Source organism: Emydura macquarii, unplaced genomic scaffold, assembly GCF_026122565.2.
Source record: "Emydura macquarii macquarii isolate MOO-44397 ecotype Brisbane River unplaced genomic scaffold, CSIRO-AGI_Emac_v2 contig_1253, whole genome shotgun sequence".
Taxonomy (NCBI): domain Eukaryota; kingdom Metazoa; phylum Chordata; order Testudines; family Chelidae; genus Emydura; species Emydura macquarii.
The window spans coordinates 32,285,809-32,307,163 of NW_027131390.1; the positions used below are offsets into that span (position 1 = coordinate 32,285,809).

The following is a 21,355-nucleotide window of genomic DNA, read 5'->3' on the forward strand; positions in this document are numbered from 1 at the left end:
ACAGCATCTTTTAGTGAGAAAAGAATTACTAACCTTTAAGTAGGATTCTATGAGACTATGCCATCCTCTCCCACCTCTCACAGGAAGTTTTATATCATAATTTTAAAATGCTATCTTGAAAACAGACATGAAATGTACTATTTACTGTAAGCCTTAAAAAAAAAAAAAAGACAATTCTTTTAATATGTTTTTGGATGCCGTGCACTAGATGACTCATGTTCAGGAGTATGTATCCATTATACAGCTCTATAGTGCTTTTAGAAAAATCTGCTTATAGGTAAGTAATTGCCCTTTTGATTAAAGCAATTGCAAATTATGCATATAAAATTGTACAGAAGTGGCTGTGTGCTTGTAACTCAATGAAGACATTAAAAGGATGGTTTGCCAAGCTTTCGATTTTTCCCTACAAAGTAATCTTAGAAGAGGTAAGAAAAAGACACTTCACAACTGAAATAGGATAAAATATCAGTTTATTATGTTAATTTTTCTGCATATTTAAGAAGAAACTATTGTTTGAGCATATTTCCAAAGTAATCCAATGCAAAAAAATCAACTTGACGGTATTCCTGCAGGGATTGGCCTTCATCAAATGTTTTACAGTGGTTTTTTGGAGATGTTGGCACCACAGTCACATCACTGGGGGGTTCAGAGACAATGCCCAGGGTAAAATTTCAGTTCATTGCTTATGAGGGGATGTGTGAAGGCTTTCGGACTAAAGGTTCATTAGGTCAGCCTGTAAAAACTGTCAGTCAGCCGAAGCAGACAGGAATGTATTTTTTTTCCTAAAAAAGGAGGAGGGGAAATAAATCAACTTTAGGATTTGCACCATTACCCTCCTACAATCACAGTTCCTGTGCTATCAAGTTATTCATCTTTACATTCTGCAGGAATTATGGATAATAGGGAAAGTAGAATTGGATATATGATTCAACCGTAACTAGATTATTTAGAAGGTTTTTAATTATTAATTATGATGAGATTTAGGTTGGTTTGAGTAGGAAGACAAGCACACATTCTTTAATGTTGGTGATGTATAAACTCCAGTAGTATGATGCGCAAACAACTATTTGAAATTAAACCATGTTCTCATTTTTGTTCTCTTACAAACAAGTTAAACAAATCAGTGTCTAATTTACTCTTTAAAGATATTAAATAACTAGGGTCCAACTTTTGGTTTGTATCAAATATTCTGAAGATACTTCAGAATTTCTTTTTTTCATGAACATGTTTCAAAGCAAGGTTGACTTGGACAGCCTATTGCATTGTGCCTACGTCTATTTTATTTCTAAGTGTCATCCATTAGGACAAACATCGTGAAAAGAACATTGATTGAAATGTTCATTCCTTGTCCTAAAATAAACTTATGTTTAATGGAATAGATGATATCATAGCAAATAACACCTATTCATTGTGGGCAACGATGTTGCTTCATAGCAGCAAAAGTAATATATCTGCCAAACGGACAGAGATTAAAGTAATTAAGAAAAGAAACTTTATTTTAAATTTATTTTCAGAGTAAAAAATCATTACAATCTAGTTCAAAATTTTTCTTCAGTAAAGAGAAATAGTTTTTAGTACTAATTTTTCCCATAGGTAAAATATTTTAATCTTAAACTGTGGTTAAAAGGTAATTTTAGTAATATGATTGCAACTGTATTATACACTGTTGCTGTTAGAAAATGCAGTTGAAAAGATAATTCAAAGATAGAGCGATGTAATGGAGGGCAGGCCCTGCAGAGAAATTGTTTCCCAATTCACAAAAAAATGCTCAACAGACAAAAATCTACAAAAATTGGAATATTGAGCTGCCTAAGGCAGAATGCATTGCATCATAAGAAAAAAAAAAATAGCGCAAAAAAAAAAAAGCAGTGGTCATAGGCTAAAACACGTATTGGAGGAAAGTGAAGAAAAGTAAAAAATCCTCAGTGATACTGGGAAGACGCAGGGCAATGTACAACTACACATATGGCTGAATCTGTAGTAAGAGGCCTATGGGAATGTGTAGCCAACCTTGTCATCTGATATTAAGGCCACACATTTGCAGGTAGTACCTGTGTACATAAATATCCACTGAAACATTTATCTTTTGCCATATGGTAGTGGACTGATGTGTGTGTGCAGATTTTTTTGCTAGTATGTTAAAACTCCTCTGAACAGCTTTACTTTCTTATTAATTTTCTGTAGCACCCTACTTTCTTCTGCAGGCTAGCAAATGTGTTATATTTGGCTTTGTCCTGACTTCCACCAGGGTACTTCTGACTGTGCACACTTTTTTAGTGTTTGGCGATCTTTTTGGAATTTTCTATATGGGAATTTTTTTTGCACCGAGGCCCTTACCTTAGGAAAATGTCTATATTAGCTATTCTTTCACTATAACTTGGATTTGAAGGCAGTACCTATAATTGGTTTTCCCTGTGTGTTGTGTGCTCAAAATTAGAGTAACCTTCAGAAGTACACCAATATTATGGAGAGAGCACCCTAGAAACTCCTGTAAGTAAAATACAAAACCTGACTGTGCCCAAACCATAACCACCTATTTAATATTGTATGACTGATTGTACACTGTATTACTGACTTAAACCAGAAGAATTTTTCCACACAGTGGGTGCACAAAAGAGCTGCCAATACCATATAAGGGGAGGATAACATGGATGCAATCAGAATATTATCAAAGCACTGCAGAATCTACTCTTGGGGGGAAATTGTTTCTGCAGAATATTAGTAGCCAAGGTATTGCTGCTGTGACAAGAACTACCTTGCTATAGGCAGAAATTTGCAGCTATGTGTAAAACCTTAAATATATCAATATAAACTATAAAATATAAATTATACACAGCCATCTGCAAACAAGGTGCATCTATGGCCTTCATTTTAAACTACAAGGGACTCAGAAAAATTTACTGCATATTAGCATACACCTGCAACTTATGTAGTAGTATAGAGACTGCCATTTGTATAGCAAGTATTCCCCCACACAGTATACCCACAGTTTTTGTTGTGGTTGTTTTAATCTCTTCTGCAAGTGTAACTAACTGCCCCCTTACTGCCTTTGCTGGTTACTACATTACTACTAGCAATTATTTTGTGACGACTGGATGGCATGACATGGGCTACACAGCTCATTTTTATGTGAGAGGTCTATTTCCTTAAAATTGACTGCTAAAATGTGATGGTCATGCTTGGAGAATTGAAATTAAAAAAGACTATGGTGGCCAGAGTGCGAGTATTAGCAAAGTTTGAGAGAAACAGATATTTTTACTAAGAGAAATAGTTCTCCGTTAAGTAGTGTGAAGAGCAGGTTTGATAGGTTGTGTAAGTTCCTGATTAGGATCTATCTATGAAAGAGCGATAGACTTAAGTCATATTCTGCCCTGAGATGCCTGTTTACAGCTCTCATAAATTTCATTGAGATTTCCACGACAGCATCCAAAGATGTTACCCAGAGTTATCAGAACCCAAAGCAGTGGTAACTTAACTGTTTCTCTCCAGGTGGTGTCAGGAATAAATCAGTGGGGGCACAGCTCATCCATTTGATAAATGATTGATGCAAACCAGAGTGCTTTTACCTAAAAACTACCTTTTATTAGGTCTCAAGCGCGCGTACACACACACGTGTGCTGTAGCGGCATGTTCAAAGCATTCCAAACTCTTATAGTTACCTAAAAAGTCTGAAATGGTTTTGAGGAATCAACAGTCAGATTTCCCCGGGGGCTCCACCTTCCATCTAGCTGCTGGGGCACTTAGTTGTCAGATCTTTGTCCAAAAGAAAGCTTCCACAGACTGCTCCAAAACAGACTTTCTAACTTTTTTATAAATTTCCTCCAGACAAAGCACATAATTCATAGTAGCCTCTAATAGGCTAACAATTTCCCTAGCAACAGCCAATAACATTTCATTATTGTACTCATCAGCAAAGCAGTTTGAGACATAACTGTAAAACTTACATATTAGAGGCACCTAAAACCAAGGTTATTGTCCAGACATGACTTCTATTTTCATGGAATCTTCACTCCCTGTTCCAACCTCCCATTCTGATAGCAAAGCTGCAAATGCCACTGCATGGTCTTGTCTCTCAGGGCCTAAAATTTTCCTAGCTTTGTGATGTTTGGTTTTCAGCTGGCAATGGTTGAACACAGAAGAGGACTTACCGGAGTACTGACAAGTTCTGGGGTACACGTAGGAATGTCAATTCTAGGGTTAAAAAAATAGAAGTTAGACATTATTTAGAAATACAACTACTGCTTCAGGAATGTTTTCTGGGTTCCACCATCCTATTCAATAAAATAACAAGACGATGAGAATGTTCGGGAAATTTCTTGTTGAAACACTAGACTTTTGCTGTTGGTTTTGGCTTTTCCTGAAAGACAATTTAGTGGTGCTCTGGATAGTCTGTGCCTGGAAAGGAAAAATCTTAAAATACGCAGCTTAAAGGCTCTATTTGTACATCACAAATATATTTTCAATATCTTGTTTTCTAATTTGTGGAAATGATTTGCAATAGCTGAGATATTAAACTTCAAATAATACTAAAACGTGAATTGCCATTGAGATGAGGCCAAGCAATGAAAGTTCTATTTTAAGAAAATTCTAGTCTCCTTAGCTGCAAATAAAATTAACAACTGGTGTTCTACAAAGATGACATCAGAAACTGAAATATTGAGAGCATTGGTTTAATTAAGTCACAATAGAAGAATGAGCTCATCAGTTTTAGTGAATGTATGTCACTGTGGATACTGATCTAGTGTGGTAAAGTGACATGACATCATCTTGAGTCATGGTGCATGGCACAGGAAGAAAATGGGGACGAAGGACTACAGATGTCTGAAAGGACTAAATGTCTGGAAGTAAGCAGAATGTGGTCCTCTGTAATGGCATAAGTCCTGTGCTCCCAACCACCTTCCCCAATCCCATTTCACACTCACACTATTATGGAATTATGGAAGCCGTTCTACTTCCCCGAGGTTTTAGCTGGGACTCCCTTTTCTTCTGAAGGACAGCAGGCCCTTTCTCATTCTTTCTTTGCCCTCTTTGAGAGCAAGAGAAAAAAATCTTCCTATAGAGGAAAGGAGGCTGAGAACGGACTTCTAGAGAAGACAATTGTTTTTCTCCCATCAAGTATCCTCTGTGCTCAGTCCATTGGCAGAGAGGGCTTTTGAGCTTCCTCTGCCCAGCCAGAAACCAGCTCCTCATGCTGCTCCTACTTCAGATGCTTCCTTAACAAGCCAGTAAAGAGGAGGGGAGTTTTGGGGGAAGCTCAAGAGAGAGAAAAAGGGACAATTATCACTCTGCTTTAGCAAATAAAGAGAATTTGTGCTCTCCCTTTAACACTCCTTATTCTGTATGTTTGAGAGGAAGGGAGAGAGAAAGAGAAAACATGCCCACTTTTTCTTCCTCGTATGTCAATAAGGGACATAATATGCCAGTTTTTTCACACACAATATCTGTTAGCATAAATAAGAGATCCATGTGTGGGAGCATCTGGCCCTAAGTGTTAATCTAAACCCACTATTTTAAATTGAAGATATGTTTAAAAAATGGATTATCTGTCTTTCTGTTTTTGTTTGTTTTTAAATCACTAAAATATATCAAGTGATGCAATGTTGTTTTCATGCTTTCAGGGGGAAAAAAACCTTTGGAATAATGAAGCCAAGCTATTATTATTTTTTTTTTTTTTGGTAATATAAATTCTTAAAGTTTAGAGTTAGGATTTATAATACAGACTCTACTAATTTGATCTGTTAAAAACATTCAATAAGGAGTTATTTTAATTATGGGCTAATTAATTATAGTTGACTGAGTTGAGCTAAATATAGTAGGTTTGATTTAGAGATACAAATCAGTGGTTTGTCAGCTTTTCCAGACATAATCCTAGTTTCAACATTATCTGACAGGTAGTCAGCCCATCAGGCCTGAAGATGTGCTGTGGAGCATTACATTTTTTCACTCATGACTTGTTACTTATCTTATAAAGCATAATTCACAACCGGCATAACAAAAGTGGGTAGGGCTGAAGGAAGCAGTCCAAAAGGCTCCCTTTATTTGTATTTGTTTCCTTCATTCATGTAATAGGAAATAGTCAGTGAATTATAAATGCCACTGCAACCTGCATTTCTGTGTGTGATTTTATTTCCCTAGCAAAAAAGCACCCAAACATAACAAATTTAATTAATGTAAATTATGTCTCTTCTGGCTGTATATTCAAGAATATGTAAATTTAACCTTGCTTCATAAAAGTAACTCACTGCTAGTAGTTTCTGTGACAAATAAGCCCTGCTATACAACATACTGCATTTTCACAGTACTGCATAATGCAAAGGACAGTCTAGAAACTGTCTTCGTAAGACAGGACTTTACACTTTTTTAGTTGAATACAGTTTCTTTGATTCAGTTTTAATCCAGGGCATCTGTGGATATTGTTTTATTTGAAAAGAAAAGGATGAGTTGCTTCTAAATGTGTGTTGTTGCTCCAGGCATGGGAAAGAATGAGTTTAAATCAATCAGTTGTTTACAAAAAGACTGTCTTAGTGTCAGTGCCAGTTGATGGATGTTAGGAGTTGAAACCAGGATTTGTGCTGTTCAGTCCCTGAGCTGACAAGAGAAGCACACTTGCTCAGGTGAAACCTTCTGTCTCCAAGAGAAAGGGCATCAAGGTGCCCTGTTTGAGGCCATTCTTCCTCCAAGCCATGTTGGTATTCCCAGCCTGAGAGGGGTATTACTCATCACCCCTGGAGGCAAACTGGAGAACATAAATAATTATTATTATGGGTTGCATTGGATAGCAGTTTGGAAAGAGATAAGATTAATATTAAAATTCAGCGCAGAAATTGGATCTATTTTAATGTATACACATAATGATGAGGTAAAACCGTGGTTTAATAAAAGCAACAGAACTGAAAATGAGCTTGGTCCAATTCTAGTCTCCAGTAGACATTAATTTCAAAGTTAGAGAATAAAGCCACTTTATATTTTGTGCATGGATTATGCCCTTCCTGTCTAAATAATACCAAGTGGACACAGGTGCGCAACAAGAGAACAACTTGAGAGCCATATAAATGGAGATTACCTTTCCCTTTTGAGTGATTATTTTTCCCCTGATGCTTGCCTTGTCTAGCCATGTGGAGAAGTCCTATCTTCCACAATACATATATGGTGATACTTTATTTGCTACCAGTTTTACTTGCATCATGGATTTTTTTCCTGCATGGAAGACCTATCTTTGCATACCTGAACTCCATTAGCTGGCAAAAAGTCAGCTATGGAAGCTCTTGCTAAGGATCTGAAAGCACAACTGCATAAGCATAAGCTACAGACTTGTCCAGTTTGGTCATACATCAAACAGTAGGAAGTCAGAGGAGACATAACTAAATCTGTTTCCAGAGTGGTTTACATACCATCTCAACAAAATACATAAATAAATATTAATTTAGGAAGCCCTCAGCTACAGGCCCAGAATTGATGGTTCTTGAGAACCGTACTATGTCTTTTTTTAAGGTAATGTTTCCCCATAATTTTCAATAGCCTATCACTTGCCTTTTCCTGGGTGATACAATGCTACATGCTTGGAGCTAGGTGGGCGGTACAGTGCTGGGTGGTACAATGCTATATGCTTGTCTAGTTTGAGAGACAGCCCCTCCTCTCCTGGCTGACTACCTCCTATTGTGAGGTGGAGTTGAATGTTGCAGCACAAATTGTGAGCACAGTTTTATATCTACACTAATACATACATTTATAATCACAGTCTGTATGCATATATCATAATGACCATCATATTCAGAACATTACAAGCTTTCATAAAATACCTTGCTTGACATATTTTATACACAATAACGTTATATACAACCTGTTGATTCAATTGCTTATTCTTTGAAGTTCAGACACTCTGTTATCCCCCTGTGGTTCCTGGATCCACAGTGTCCCAGGTGGCATATGTGAAAACTTTGTTTATATGCAGAATTACCTGTTTTAAAATCTGAGATAATCTGTCTTTACATGAAAAGATTACAATACTGTGCAGTATGAGTATGACTGGCAGTCTCTACTCCAGGGAGAGACAGTACTAAAATAGCAAGTCAGGATTAAAATATATTCATCATCAGAAATGGGGGGAGGGGGCGAAAAGCTTGCACAGTGCTTGCCGTATTATGCCTTGCTCTAGGTGGTACCATTAGTCTCTTGCGTAGAACCACTAAAATTCACCTGCAATGCAAGAGCATTAAAAGGACTGAAGTAAAAAATTTGTATTCTCAGCCATGCTGACAGAAATAAATTACTAGCTGTAGAGTTAGAATTATTTCAGTGCAGCAAAACCTTTCCTGTGTGGTCACCAGATTACATATTTTGGCATCAATCGTAAAACAGAATTTGATGAAGTAAATTAACTCCAAAGGTTTCAGAATGTGTCTCCTGGTTGCTTATTTGGAAACACTTCCATTCATATTGCTGCATTATGTAATTTATACTCCTAAAAGTATTTCTGAAAATAAAAATTCAGCCTCTTCATAGTTTGCATAGGTTTGATCCGGTGGCATAAGATAAGGAGAACATCTAAAGATGTTTTAGAAGGAAATTTCCCAGTTTTTACTCTTGCATTATATAGTTAATAATTATAATTAAAACAGCACTCTGTCTAAGATTAGTATGTAAGAATCAATGTATCTTCAGTGGACGCATTTTTAATTTCAGCACATAATTTGATGACAGATGGGAAAGTGATGAGATCTCTTACTGATTTGAGTTGGCTCAGTTATAAGATTTGCCTACATTGACTTGCATGTGAGCTCTCAAACATGCGTACTTTATACAAGAATTAATCTTTTTGCATTGCCACAACTCAGTGCTAATTCCAACTGAAATATGTAGCACATTCATTTTAATAAATTCAGTTTGCAATGTGGCTTGTATTGGCCAACATTTGATACTTGAAACCAGCAGTTCATGTACGTTTACTGTATGAGGTCCAAACGCTGTTTGTCAAACTGTATCATTTTTAAAGAGAGGCAAATAAAACATGACAGACTGCACTATGTCTTTGAATGTGTGATTATGTAAATTTGTTTATGTTAATCTGTGATACATTACCTAGCATTAGCTCTCTTTCCTTTTTCAGGCTGATGCTAAAGCTTGTGTTAGTTCATACCCAGACACATAGGTATGCTTGAAATTACCTAATTTGTAGTTCTTTGACTTAAGTAAGAAATGTAATTATGTAAAGAGTATTTTGAATAAAATAGTACATAAATAAGCAGAAACATAATTAATTTCCAAATGCAACCAAAAGTAGCAGTCTTTCAAAGTAGTGATTTGTCATAACGTTAGCCATTTCATTCTTTTAAAATTAATATGCATATTTTCAGTATGCCAGAGTGAAGAAATATACTGTTTTCGTTCTGACAGTATTTCTTCGCAACTTGCTGTGAGATTTCTGATGAGAAACTAAGTCTCCAAAGTATCAGGAGATTTACTTATGACTTTCTCTTTTTAAATTAATCTTCTCCTATGCTCATGAGACTATAAGTTTAAGATTCTTCTTTTAAAAAAGCCCCACTTCATTCAGTGCTGCACTTTATTTAAGATGGTGAATTTACAAACTGTCATCAGTATGTCCATATTTTCATAAATGTGAAAGCTCTGTGTACAAATAATACAGTTTTCTTTTTGAAATATTGTTTAAAAAAAAAATGGACCAACTCCTGTTTTCCTTACTTAGGCAAAACTACCTTTTTACCTTTATTCTGGGTTTTGCCTGCATAAAGACTGTAGGATGTGGGCTGAAATTCAGATGAAAATAAAATGTAAAAATCCGGTTTTATGTAAGATAAAATTATCCTATAGCCATTTACAAAGCACTACCTAAGATTCAGCTTAGTCATATATTGTTTTATATACCTATATGGCAAAATTACTTCTTTGAACTGGGAGTTAGATTGAGATATTGACTGAGCAAGCTCTGCAGTCTAACAGCACTGCTATGGGCAGCAGTTAAGAATGATCAGGGTCTGCAATTCTGTCACTTGGCTGAGTCCAAAGGTTCTGTTTTTAGAGAAAGTAGGAACCAGTATGACAGTTCTCATTTCCTGTTCCAACTAAATTTACATTTTGTACAAGTTCTACCGTTCAGAATTTGGGACACAACAAATATAAAGAACGAAAGTAATCTGCCTGTAGAAAAAAATGTTCAAAGAACTCCATGGATAGGCATATTGAAGTCAGACTTCATTTGCACACAGTGATTTTGCAGAGTTCCCCCCCTCCTCATCTTCCCATCAACATGTACATTCTAAAAGTATTTATCTTCATATGTACTTCATCACCTGATGATTATTATTGAGCAATTTAAGTACAGTAACTCTATCAATTTTATGCATACAAATAATAACCCCATAGGACAACATTGCAACATTAACAGTAGCATATGTAACTCCTCCTGAATTGTTAAACTGATACTTGGGTCATTCCCACACACAATAGACTGATTAGTGTACATAAATAGTATTATGAAAGCTAAACACAGTTTGCCCAAGCCAGTATGTTTTCTTATGTCATTCACGATCTGATTCAAGCAGCTAGGATATAACAACATTTTTAAAATTAAACTATTTCACATAACTGGGAACTCGATGTGAAAAGATGTCAAGTTTAAGCCCAAAAAATTGAGGCTTCAAATAGTGAAGTAGTTAAGCATTTTAAATAGTGCAAATTAATGTTTGCTGTGCTGCAGTGCTTCTTCAGATGTAATAATGATTGGGATAAAAGGTCAGCAGGAAGAGATTTTATAGCAATAATGGTTCCCTACACTGTTTTTCTGTTGCATTTTTGGCTCAGCAAAAGTGAAGCTTTTTATCAGAGGATCTGACACAATGCAGCTGCAGACAGCAGGGGGAGAGTTTGGCCAAATTGCCAGCCTCTAACAAACATCTATAAAACAAAACAAAATTTACATTACCAATGACAAATCAAAGCTGAAAGTTTGCCTTGCCTGTTGTCATTCATTGCCATTCATATTTAGGAAGCAGACTGCTGTGATAATTGATTTGATGGTCCAGCTTGAGTGGAAGCACTTCTGGGCATAGCAGGCCTCAGAGATGCCAAAAAAGAAGAAAAGGTGGGAATGAAATAATGCACTACTTTCTCCTCAGAGGCATGTGGCCCAGTTTTTGAGAACAGAAAAACATGTTTTAGAAAAAAAAAAAACGCTTAAGAACTCAGTAATAAATACAAAAATGACCATATAGCCTCAGTCAGATTAAAAATAGGCATTCAGACAGAGACAATGAGAGTACATATTTTACTGGCAGGTGGATAATAGGAGAGCACTGTGGAAATAATCTGATTTTTAATGGACTCTGTCCATGGAAGTACCTTCTTTGCTGCTCTTTTGTGTAAGGACAAAAGTGGTTCCCTTTCTAAAAAGTCTTTTAATTTTTTTAAGCTTTTCAAAGTTCAGAAGAAGAAAACGAAAACAGTAATTGAGTTTGAAAGGCAATATATATGCCTGGATTATCTGAACTCCTATTGAGTTTATTTACTTCAACCAATAGGTGATAATGAAGCTTGTCTCTATATTTGTGAGTAGAGGGTGGTGTTCACCCATAGCCTCCTGCTGATATGAATAACTTAGGAGACTAAAGTGCCAGTTGAGAAAAAATAGATAAAAAGGGTACTGAATTCAGTGCCTGACCTCTTAATCACAACTCCCAACTCAACTGTGTGCCCTGTCATCAATTTAAAGAGCCAAACAAACCCAGATTAAAGACGTGAGCTGTCAAAACACAAATTTCAATCAGAACATGTTTGTCTTCTGAGAGAAAGGTACTTATTTACTTGCAGAACCTGTGTGGTAAATTAACTTTGCTGAACTGTTTGTATTCATAGTCTGGATTTTGGGGTTGGTGTGTGGGTATTTTTGTTTGTTTTTTGTTTTGTAACTATAAAAAAAGCAGGCCTGGCTCAAGTTTGACAGCAGAGAGTTTTAAAAAGAAGAGGGGGACGACTGATGAACAAGTTTATAAATATGCTATCCCAGTTCAAATGTAAATACCGTTACCTCCGACTTTCAGTTTTTTATCAGTATTTTCTCAGCTGCAACAAGATAATAGGCATTGTAAGCACCAAATAATCCAGCCATACAAAAGAGGTTCTTTAAAAGACTAGTGAATTAACTGCTTAGGGAAACACTTAGTGTTTTTCTTTTTATCCATTTTAATTTTTTTAATGCTCCTTTTTGTATGTTAGAAGCACAGATTCAGAGTTTAAGATAATACATTAAACATCCAAAAGTGGAATAACCACAGTCTCACATATTATAGCCCTTTGTCTATTATTATCTTTACTAATGTATATGACATCTTTTTGCAAGTATCAAGGTGCTTGACAGAATTTATAATAGGAAAAACTTTCACTCATCACTGCTGGTGTGTCATGTAGTGAGAATAATAAAAAAATTTTAGAAGAGAAAGTAAAAAAACGATTACCATTTGATCAGGAGACTCAGGAAAATGCAACACACATGGGCTGAATCGCAGAAGACTACAATTTTATTAGCTCTAAACTTTTATCTTTATTTGCAGGGGGAGGGCACTAACCTGCCTCCCAAAAGACTAGCCATTTATTTCAGTCCATTGCAGTGTTAAATAGACTCTATGCCAAATACTCAATATTCAGGGATGGTCCCTTTCAGCCTAACCCCTAGGATTCAACCCCTCTCTGAATCCTCTCCTCCTTCCCTTGTAAAGAGGGATGAGGATACCCACGAAGGATACTTCAGTCCGTGGCCTGGTCTATGCTGACTGGCAAATTTTGCAGGAGTCAATGGAAGATATGCAAGCTACACAGAGTAGCTTGCGCTTCTCCCATCAACTTCCTAACTTCTACTTAACACGACATCTTCACTTCACTGCGCCATTGGGAAATGCACTCCCATTGGCACAGCATTTCTCTTTTTCCAGGGGTGGATTTATTAAATTGACTTCTGGATCGATTGAGAGGGTCTTCACGTCTGCTCAATTGATCCCAAAGAATTGATCTGACTGCAGCAAATTTGCCACCATCAGTGAAGATATACCCTGTGAAGACTTAAGACTTCTTCCTCTAGGCTAATAGGGTACACCTATCATCTCCCAGGTCTCATAAATCCCATGCACAGCTACAGACTGGGGACCAACAAGCTAGGCAGTAGAAAAAGACCTGGGGGTAACAGTGGATAAGAAGCTGGATATGAGTCAGCAGTGTGCCCTGGTTGCCAAGAAGGCTAATAGCATATTGGGCTGCATTAGTAGGAGATTGCCAGCAGATCATGGGAAGTGATCATTCCCCTCTATTCAGCATTGGTGAGGCTGCATTTGGAGTATTGTGTCCAGTTTTGGGCCCCCCATACAACAAGGATGTGGAGAAGTTAAAGAGAGTCAGCGGAGGACAACAAAAATGATTAGGGGGCTGGAGCACAAGACTTATGAGGAGAGGCTGAAGGAACTAGGCTTGTTCAGTCTACAGAAGAGAAGAATGAGGGGGATTTGATAGCAGCCTTTAACTACCTGAAAGGAGGTTCCAGGGAGGATGGAGCTAGGCTGTTCTTGGTGGTGGCAGCTGATAGAACAAGGAGCAACAGTCTCAAGTTGCAGGGGGGGAGGTCTAGGTTGGACATTAGGAAAAAGTTTTTCACTAGGAGGGTGGTGAAACACTGGAATGGGGTACCTAGGGAGGTGGTGGAATCTCCATCTTTAGAGGTTTTTAAGCTGCAGCTTGACAAAACCCTCGCTGGGATTATTTAACTGAGGTTAGTCCTGCTCTGAGCAGGGGGTTGGACTAGATGACCTCCCTTCCAACTCTATGATTCTATGATTCATCTCTGAGCTAGCCCATTTGAGCATCTCACCCACACTGGTGGGGGTGCTAGCAAATAGCTTGGCTGCAATCTCCACCTCACTGCCTAGTATCTGCCTCCCATTAGTCCAGTCTCTCAAGTCCTCTCAATCATGTATCTGACTCTCTAACAAACATTCCCACTTTCCCTGTAAAGTCCCTACCCTTGCATCTAATTTTCATGTGTCTGATCACCGTGCTAACAGTGTATCCAAAAAGACTCTGGTGACATTTCAGTTCATACTTCTTCAGGCCTCATCTACATAAGCACAGTTGTCTGAAATGTTTGGTGGAAACTGTCCAAACCGCATTCAGTGCCAGCCACAGCCAGGTAATCCAACCCACATTCCTGCTAAATCCTGTCTCTCAAATTCATCAGTTACATTCACTTCCTTCACACTTTGGCCGCTGACAGACAGGCATAATCTGCATATGCATTTTGGGAGGAGAGAAGGCCACAGAGCAGCCAAGCCTTCCTCCACTCCTCATAGGATTCCTAGGGTTGTCCTTCCTCTGCTTGTCATTTCAAACATTGTCCCTGCTGAGATAGGGATGGTAGGAGGGCAGTGAAGTGACAAAGGAATATAGATAGGCAAGACCAAATCTGGTTATAACATTGGGATTTAACCCCTGCTCAAATGTGTTATAGATCTTCAATGAGCATAAGTGGTCAGAAACCTCAATTGTATGTGATGTAACATTGATATGTCTTCACTATACTATGATTGAAGAACGATCAGTACTGGAGTGATTTTTGCCTGTATCCTCACTGCAAAGTTAAAGCGGAACCTGGGTTCTAACCTGTACCCCCAGCATGTAAGGTAGTCTATTTTTCCAGCAGCTCCAAATCAAGGTAAAAGACTTTTGTGTGGACAGTGAGAGAGTTGGGCTAAAAGGCAGGTAAGAACCTTGGTTAACTGTAGAATGAAGTCATACCGTTATGTAATGTTATAACATCATGATATGCCACAAAATTGCAGGTTTTTCCTGCAAAAGAAGTTCACTGCAGTGGTAACCCCACACATACATGATTTGTTTTCTTGACAACTTGTGTCCATATAATACTTATTTGCAGGTGTCTGCTGTCTACCCTGTTTTCAGGATTTTCTGTGTCATTTTTCCTATTAACGTACTATGGAGGGGATTCTTCTTCTGTTACTATATCCCTCACTTGGTGGATAGCAAAGCTTCTCTCTGCTTCTTCCTGTCTGCAAAATCTAGGACTATACAGAGCTTTCCTATTCTGTCTTTGTGTGGCTTCTGCAGGAGGTCAGGTTCTGTACACTACAATGTCCCTTCCACACCACAAAGGCACAATTCTCTAATGTGCCTAAGCAAAACCCGATGACAGAGGACTGCTCCTGTTGGAACTGGTGTGTTAGATTAAGTCTGTTTATATAGATTAGAGAGTAGAGAGCATCTGATACAGCCATAGGGATGTGATACATTTAATTATATGCTTGTGCAATTTGACATTGGTATTGCCTAAATAATGATGCAGGGAAGGGGGAGAGGGGCATATTTACTCATACTTATTCTCTTCAGCTTAAAATTGGGAGGCATTGTGCATATACACATAAGTATGTTTTTTCCTTCATTGATTTTTATCAAAAGCAAATACATATTACATCAACACACTCCATTTTCTGGTCTGGTCTGTTCAAGGAGTGAAGAAAATATGATAGTTTACCATTTTTACATAGCTATTCTGCAACATTTGTTGGAAAAAATGTATTCACAATTAATTATTTTTGAATTAAGAGATTAAAAAGTGAGAAAATACACTAGATACACACAAGAAAAATATGTATTGTACACATAATATATAATATGTGATCAGTTAAGTTCAACGTTATCTTTGCTAAGAACTGTTGATAACTCAATAGTCATATAACTGCTCCTGACTATCTGTTGCACTCATGAAAATAAATATCATATTTACATATAAGCCATCATGTATCCTGTACAATAGATAGACATTAAATGGAAACTGCATTGTGCGTATGCTGGCACATGTTTACCAAATTCTTTTAAAAATATTACTGTCTTAGTTTTACTGTTATTTCCAGAGAGATGCTACTGAAAGTTAGTGATGAGGATTCATGAACTATGTTATGTCTGGTATATTTCTGTTTACAGTAACTGTGCTCCCTTACGGGACCTTTTCACATCTCTGATTGTATGCAACTCAGTGTATTATCTCCCTTGTCAAATAACTTTCAGCTTTGGATCTGCAATCCCTTGATCAGAGCCTTGAAATAACACTTAAGCATTGCACCTTAATCAATGTGCTTCACCATATTTGTAAATTTAAGTCAAATCAGGAGTGCTGCCCTGGTTTTTTTCAGGGAGTGGTAAACGTAGGATTTGGTTGGATGGACATGGGAAAGTCCTGGTTGGATTATGGGAGGAGGTGGTGTTGCCCCCTTCTCCTTGACAGCCTTATGCATAGGCAGAGATTGGCCAGATAAGGCTAGGGTTGGGCGCTTAGGTCCAGTCTCTGCGTCTTGATTGGTCACATGGGCACTTCTTTGGCCTGATGAAACCCCCACAAGTGGGGGGAAGGGAGCAGCTTACATTACTTCTCTTGGGCATGGGCCACCATTCATATCTTTTTTTTCCAACTCACTCACCCTTTCCTTGGGTTTTTTGCTTTGTTTTGTTCTGCTGCTATATTTGCCCTCTGCTCTGGGTTGTGGTCAGTGCCCCATACTTGGAATGAAAGGAGAAATCTGAAGCCTTATTTTTTCTGATCCAGATAGATTTCATAGGAAAAAAGGACTGATGGTGATCCCCTCTTAAGGATTGTCCAGTCTTTACAGTCATTTGTTTATGAACCACATTGGATGAATCCTACTGGATAATTGGTCTGGGGAGGAGCTTCAGATATTCTCCCCCTACTTGTGTTATGTCATAGCTAATGAAAGTTCTGGCTTTCATTTTAACCAAGCTTTCTGTGGGCTGTCTTATTTACTGTGGCATCGAGGCAAATGATCTATAGACATCTTATCTTTATTGTTTCTTATACAGTACTATCTTTGAAATGACCAGGATGTTTACCTGAAACTAATTTAAGATGTAGCAAGTAAGCACTGTAGAATTTAAAAAATGAGATAAATAACTATAGACACAGTGTTGACATACAAAAGCTAAAACTGAGTATAGTCCATTTTCATATTTTAAGTGACTTTTTTCTGAGACTGTGGTTTCTGCAGTCAGTTTTTAGTGGATAGGATGCATGTTTTTCAGCATAGTTTTGGTCTAAACTGTTTAATATGAACATGTGACAATTAATTTTGACCTTGTACTCCGTTTTCAATTTGATTACCAGATTTTAAAGTTCTCTACCAGTCCCCCAAAATGTAGCTTCCCCCCAAAAGAGTGGAAATAAATTGGAGAACTTACTGCTTCCACTACATTGCCCAGGAATTTATCCACGCGACTTCCATTAATGTTAATTGGAATTGCATGGATAAATTCCCAGGCAACCCTTTGAAAATTTACCTCAGCAGGCTAAGAGCTGTCTTCCAATGGATAATACAAAAAGGGAGTGTATTTACAGTTGCCAATCCTCCAGGATTGTCCTGGAGTCTCCAGGAATTAAAGATTAATCTTTAATTAAAGATTATATCATGAGATGAAATCTCCAGGAATATATCCAACCAAAATTGACAGTCCTACTTGTATTGGAAATATTTGATGTAGGATCCTCATTCACAGACACACGCACACAATTTTTTGTTACCCAAAAAGCCATTATGATGGCCAGACATTATAAAATTCTCCTTAATATTTTAGGAAAGAACCAAACATTTTGTAACGGGATGTAAAGGTGTAACGTTTTATTCCACACTGCTATATCATTCTTAAAAAAACAGCAAGGAAAACCCCACATTGTAACAAACAAAGCCCTTCTCAAAGCACTAGAGAGAGCAGCACAAAAGTGCCTGGTTTAAAAAGCAAGAAAGATATTGGAAGGTGACAGCTGGTATTTCGATGCCTGATCTGAGTAATTAAAACTTTTCTAAGAACTAGGAGAAGCAAGTTGGACTTGAGGTAGTTTTAGGAGTTAATTAGGCAGATCTTTTTGAATATTAGGAAGTCCTTTGAAGGATAAAGTTACTGAAAACTAATTGAGGGCTTTCACACAGCATAAATTTAGCCAAAACGTTTTATAGGTTATTTGAATATGGAAAGAATTGTTCTTTTGAGCCCTGCTATTTCCTTCCACCTTAAAATATAAATCAGCAAACATTCTCTTTCAATACTGATATCATTTCTGTCTTCCTGAAGATTTATTGATACCTTATTGACAGTATGGTGGAGGCTTGTAAGAAAACAATATGCTTGCATGCATTATAAATAGTTTAGAACTGTTGAAAATAAAAATAAAAATGTCAGTAAGAGTTAAAAGATGCAACTACACTAAATGTTAAAAAAAAAAAAAAAAAATCTGCATTTTTTCATGGACCTGGATAATGTAATATATTAACACAATTACAAACTGGAATTTAAATTTCAAATCAAACCTTGAACAATACCAGAAAATTATTTAAAATAATAAATTAATCTTAGTGGTCTTAGGCTGGGTTTCTTTTCTAATATATTTTCTAATATTACTATATATTGAATGGGATTGTCAAGAAAAAGACCCTTATACATTGATACAACATAAACTGAAAAGCAACCATAAAATCTATCTGCTTAAAGTTGCATTCTAGATATTTTTTGTAAGTTTGCTATGAAATAAAACTTTAAATAAAACTGAATTGTAACTTCACTGAAACTGTGGGCCCATCTCTTAAATAATGAAAAAGACATGAAGCAGGTGGGTTCATTGTCTCCAGCTTTTATATGCATCTTGAGCTTTGACATTGAGTATAGAAATAACAGAAGAATACATTTTCTCTCAGTGGGTATTGGAAGATGGGAAAGTTTAGGAGATTGTGCATTTTTTCCCAATGAAAGCAACTAGGAGTGTGAGAAAAAGAACCTTTTCATTTTTAATTACTATTTATTAAGTATCAAATGTGTGCTTAGTACTTTAGAAAACAGACAACAAAACACGGCCCCTGCCCCAAAGAGTTTACAGTGTAAATTAATCTGACTTAGAGAGTACAGTCTAAACATATATCTAAAAATAGAGGACCAAATTCTTTACACACAAACTCCATGGAAGTCAGTGGAGTTACTAAAGCTGAGAATTGAACCTATATTTGATATTTTACATATATAACCTCATGCCAGATATATACATTGACTCTTGTAGCACAAACCTGCTGACACTCACTCACATGAGTTGTCCTGTTGTCTTCATAACAATAGCCCAGTTGATTTAGTAAGGGTTTGAAAGGTTGGGCCTTCGGGTAGCACCTTCAGGTACTATGTCACAGTTTTAATTTTCTGTTTGCATACATTCAGGGGCGTGCACAGGAATAAAAATTTGGCCACTTTTGGAGGGCACTTTCTTTGGCTGCCGCAGCCAGAGGAGCTGGCTCTCCCTTCTTCCCCACCTCCCCAACCCTGGGTCCAGAGGAGCTGTCATTCCCTGGCCCAGGGCAGGAGGCACTCACTCTCCCTGCCCTGGCCCCAGAGGAGTTCTGTGCCCCCACTGATTGGTAGGATCTGTGAATCTTTTACTCCCCTTGCGCACACCCATGCATACATTGGAGAGAATAGGCAATTTTATTTTCCTTTTTCTATCTTTTAAAAACCTACAACTTTTAAAAACTTTTAATTAAAATTTGCGCCCTCAAAATTTTTGTTTTCTCTTCACCATGTTTTTTTAAAACACCTGTTTTAAAAATAACTCAAAACAGACTTCAGCTTTGTATACAAATAAATGAATTAATTCAGTTGCTTTAATGTAGAGCCACCTGGGAATATACGAATAGAAATAGTGAATCTAATATTTTTTGTTGCTGAAAAATAATTGAGAATATCAGACATAGGAAGCCATACTTAAAGACTTTATATCACATTTAAAACTCAAGTGAGATCTTCAGGTATCCTGTTTAGTAGAATAATATATTGATGAACCCTTAGGGAATTCATTATGTTGTTCCACATGAATTACAAATGCATCCGTTAGTTGCATTATCTTTTTACATATGACCTTTACAATTCATCACCATTAAATATTAGAATTATGATCCAAATTGAGATACATAGAATGTATGTTTTTCTAACCAGTGAAATAAACCAATATCATTAATTTCATTTAAAATATACAGCTTGTAATACACCTTCAGTATTTGTTTATGTATGGAATGAAATTCACTTATTGCAAAATGTCCACGTTGGGTCTCTGAGACACAAAATCCCTATACTTCCCACTTCAAAACTAGTCATAGACAAAGTTGATGGCTTCCTACTGTGTGCTGGGAGGGTAGTCTCTATGACAGTTCTAAAGATGTGGGCATGAAGGGGGTACTGGTTCTGTGCTTTTGCAGTCAGTGATTGGAAATCCCTGAATTAGTCACAGTCAAGGGGCAGTGGTTGCTCAGTTAGCCCATAAATTAGTGAAGCCTCAGGAAAGTGATGCTGCAGTTCCTCAAAGATGGATTTCATTTCCACTCAAACCTTGAGCAGGCCATCCTCACACAACATAATCCATATATGACTCTTGAGGATTTCATTCTTGATGTACATAACATGAGTATTAGAAGTTCTGAACACAATCCTTACAAATTCCAAATCACTTATGGGGACATACACATTCAACTTCTTTCCAAGTTATTATTCAGGTGAATTTCAGTAGTAGACATTTGGACATTTTCTTAAGCAATTGATTTTCCAAACCTGAAGTTTCCAAAAATGTTGCCGTGCTGCTTCACCTCTTGCTGCTGAGAGACCTGATTTCCCATCATGAATTGCAGCACTGGAAATCGGCAGGCACTTGTAGTGAGTTGGTACATAAGGTTTTTGTATTGGTCTCTGGTGAATTATTTAAAAATATTATGCTCGATTCCCCTATGAATCTGAACATGCTTTCTCATTCTAAAAATATATGTTGACCCATTAACCCTGGAATTTTGTACATGATGCACTAGCTGAATGTCAGATATTCTTTGCGTCAGTTGTTGGCTGCATGTGTATGTTCTTTCAGTGTGCCGTCCTAGTGCCGCACAGATAGCTGTCACAGCAGACCTCAATTGAACTGCCCAATAAATCCACACAGACCCAGATTCAGTAGCGAAGGCACCCGGCCAGGTTTATTGTAGATGAAGCATGGTCCTAGTATCCTGCACACTCTACAAGACCACTAACACGTCTGCTCATTATAAATGACCAGCTCAGTGAACAACGGGATTTTCCATTCCCCACTCAGCCAGATGAAGACAGACCCTCTGAGACCCTTTTATGCCTTGTTACAAGCAAGTTGTGTTGTCCTTCTGCCGTGGCTAGTTACCATCCTTTACCTTGTACATGTTGATTCAATCAAAACATCTCTATCTGTCACCCTGTCATCCTGACCTTATCTTTAGGAGGGGTTAGT

At 37.3% G+C, this 21,355-nt stretch overlaps 1 protein-coding gene across 1 annotated transcript in view; it reads left to right on the plus strand.

Moving 5' to 3' along the window:
• The window catches only part of DIAPH2 (diaphanous related formin 2), a 735,565-nt gene that overhangs the window by 636,152 nt on the left and 78,058 nt on the right, over nt 1-21,355 (plus strand).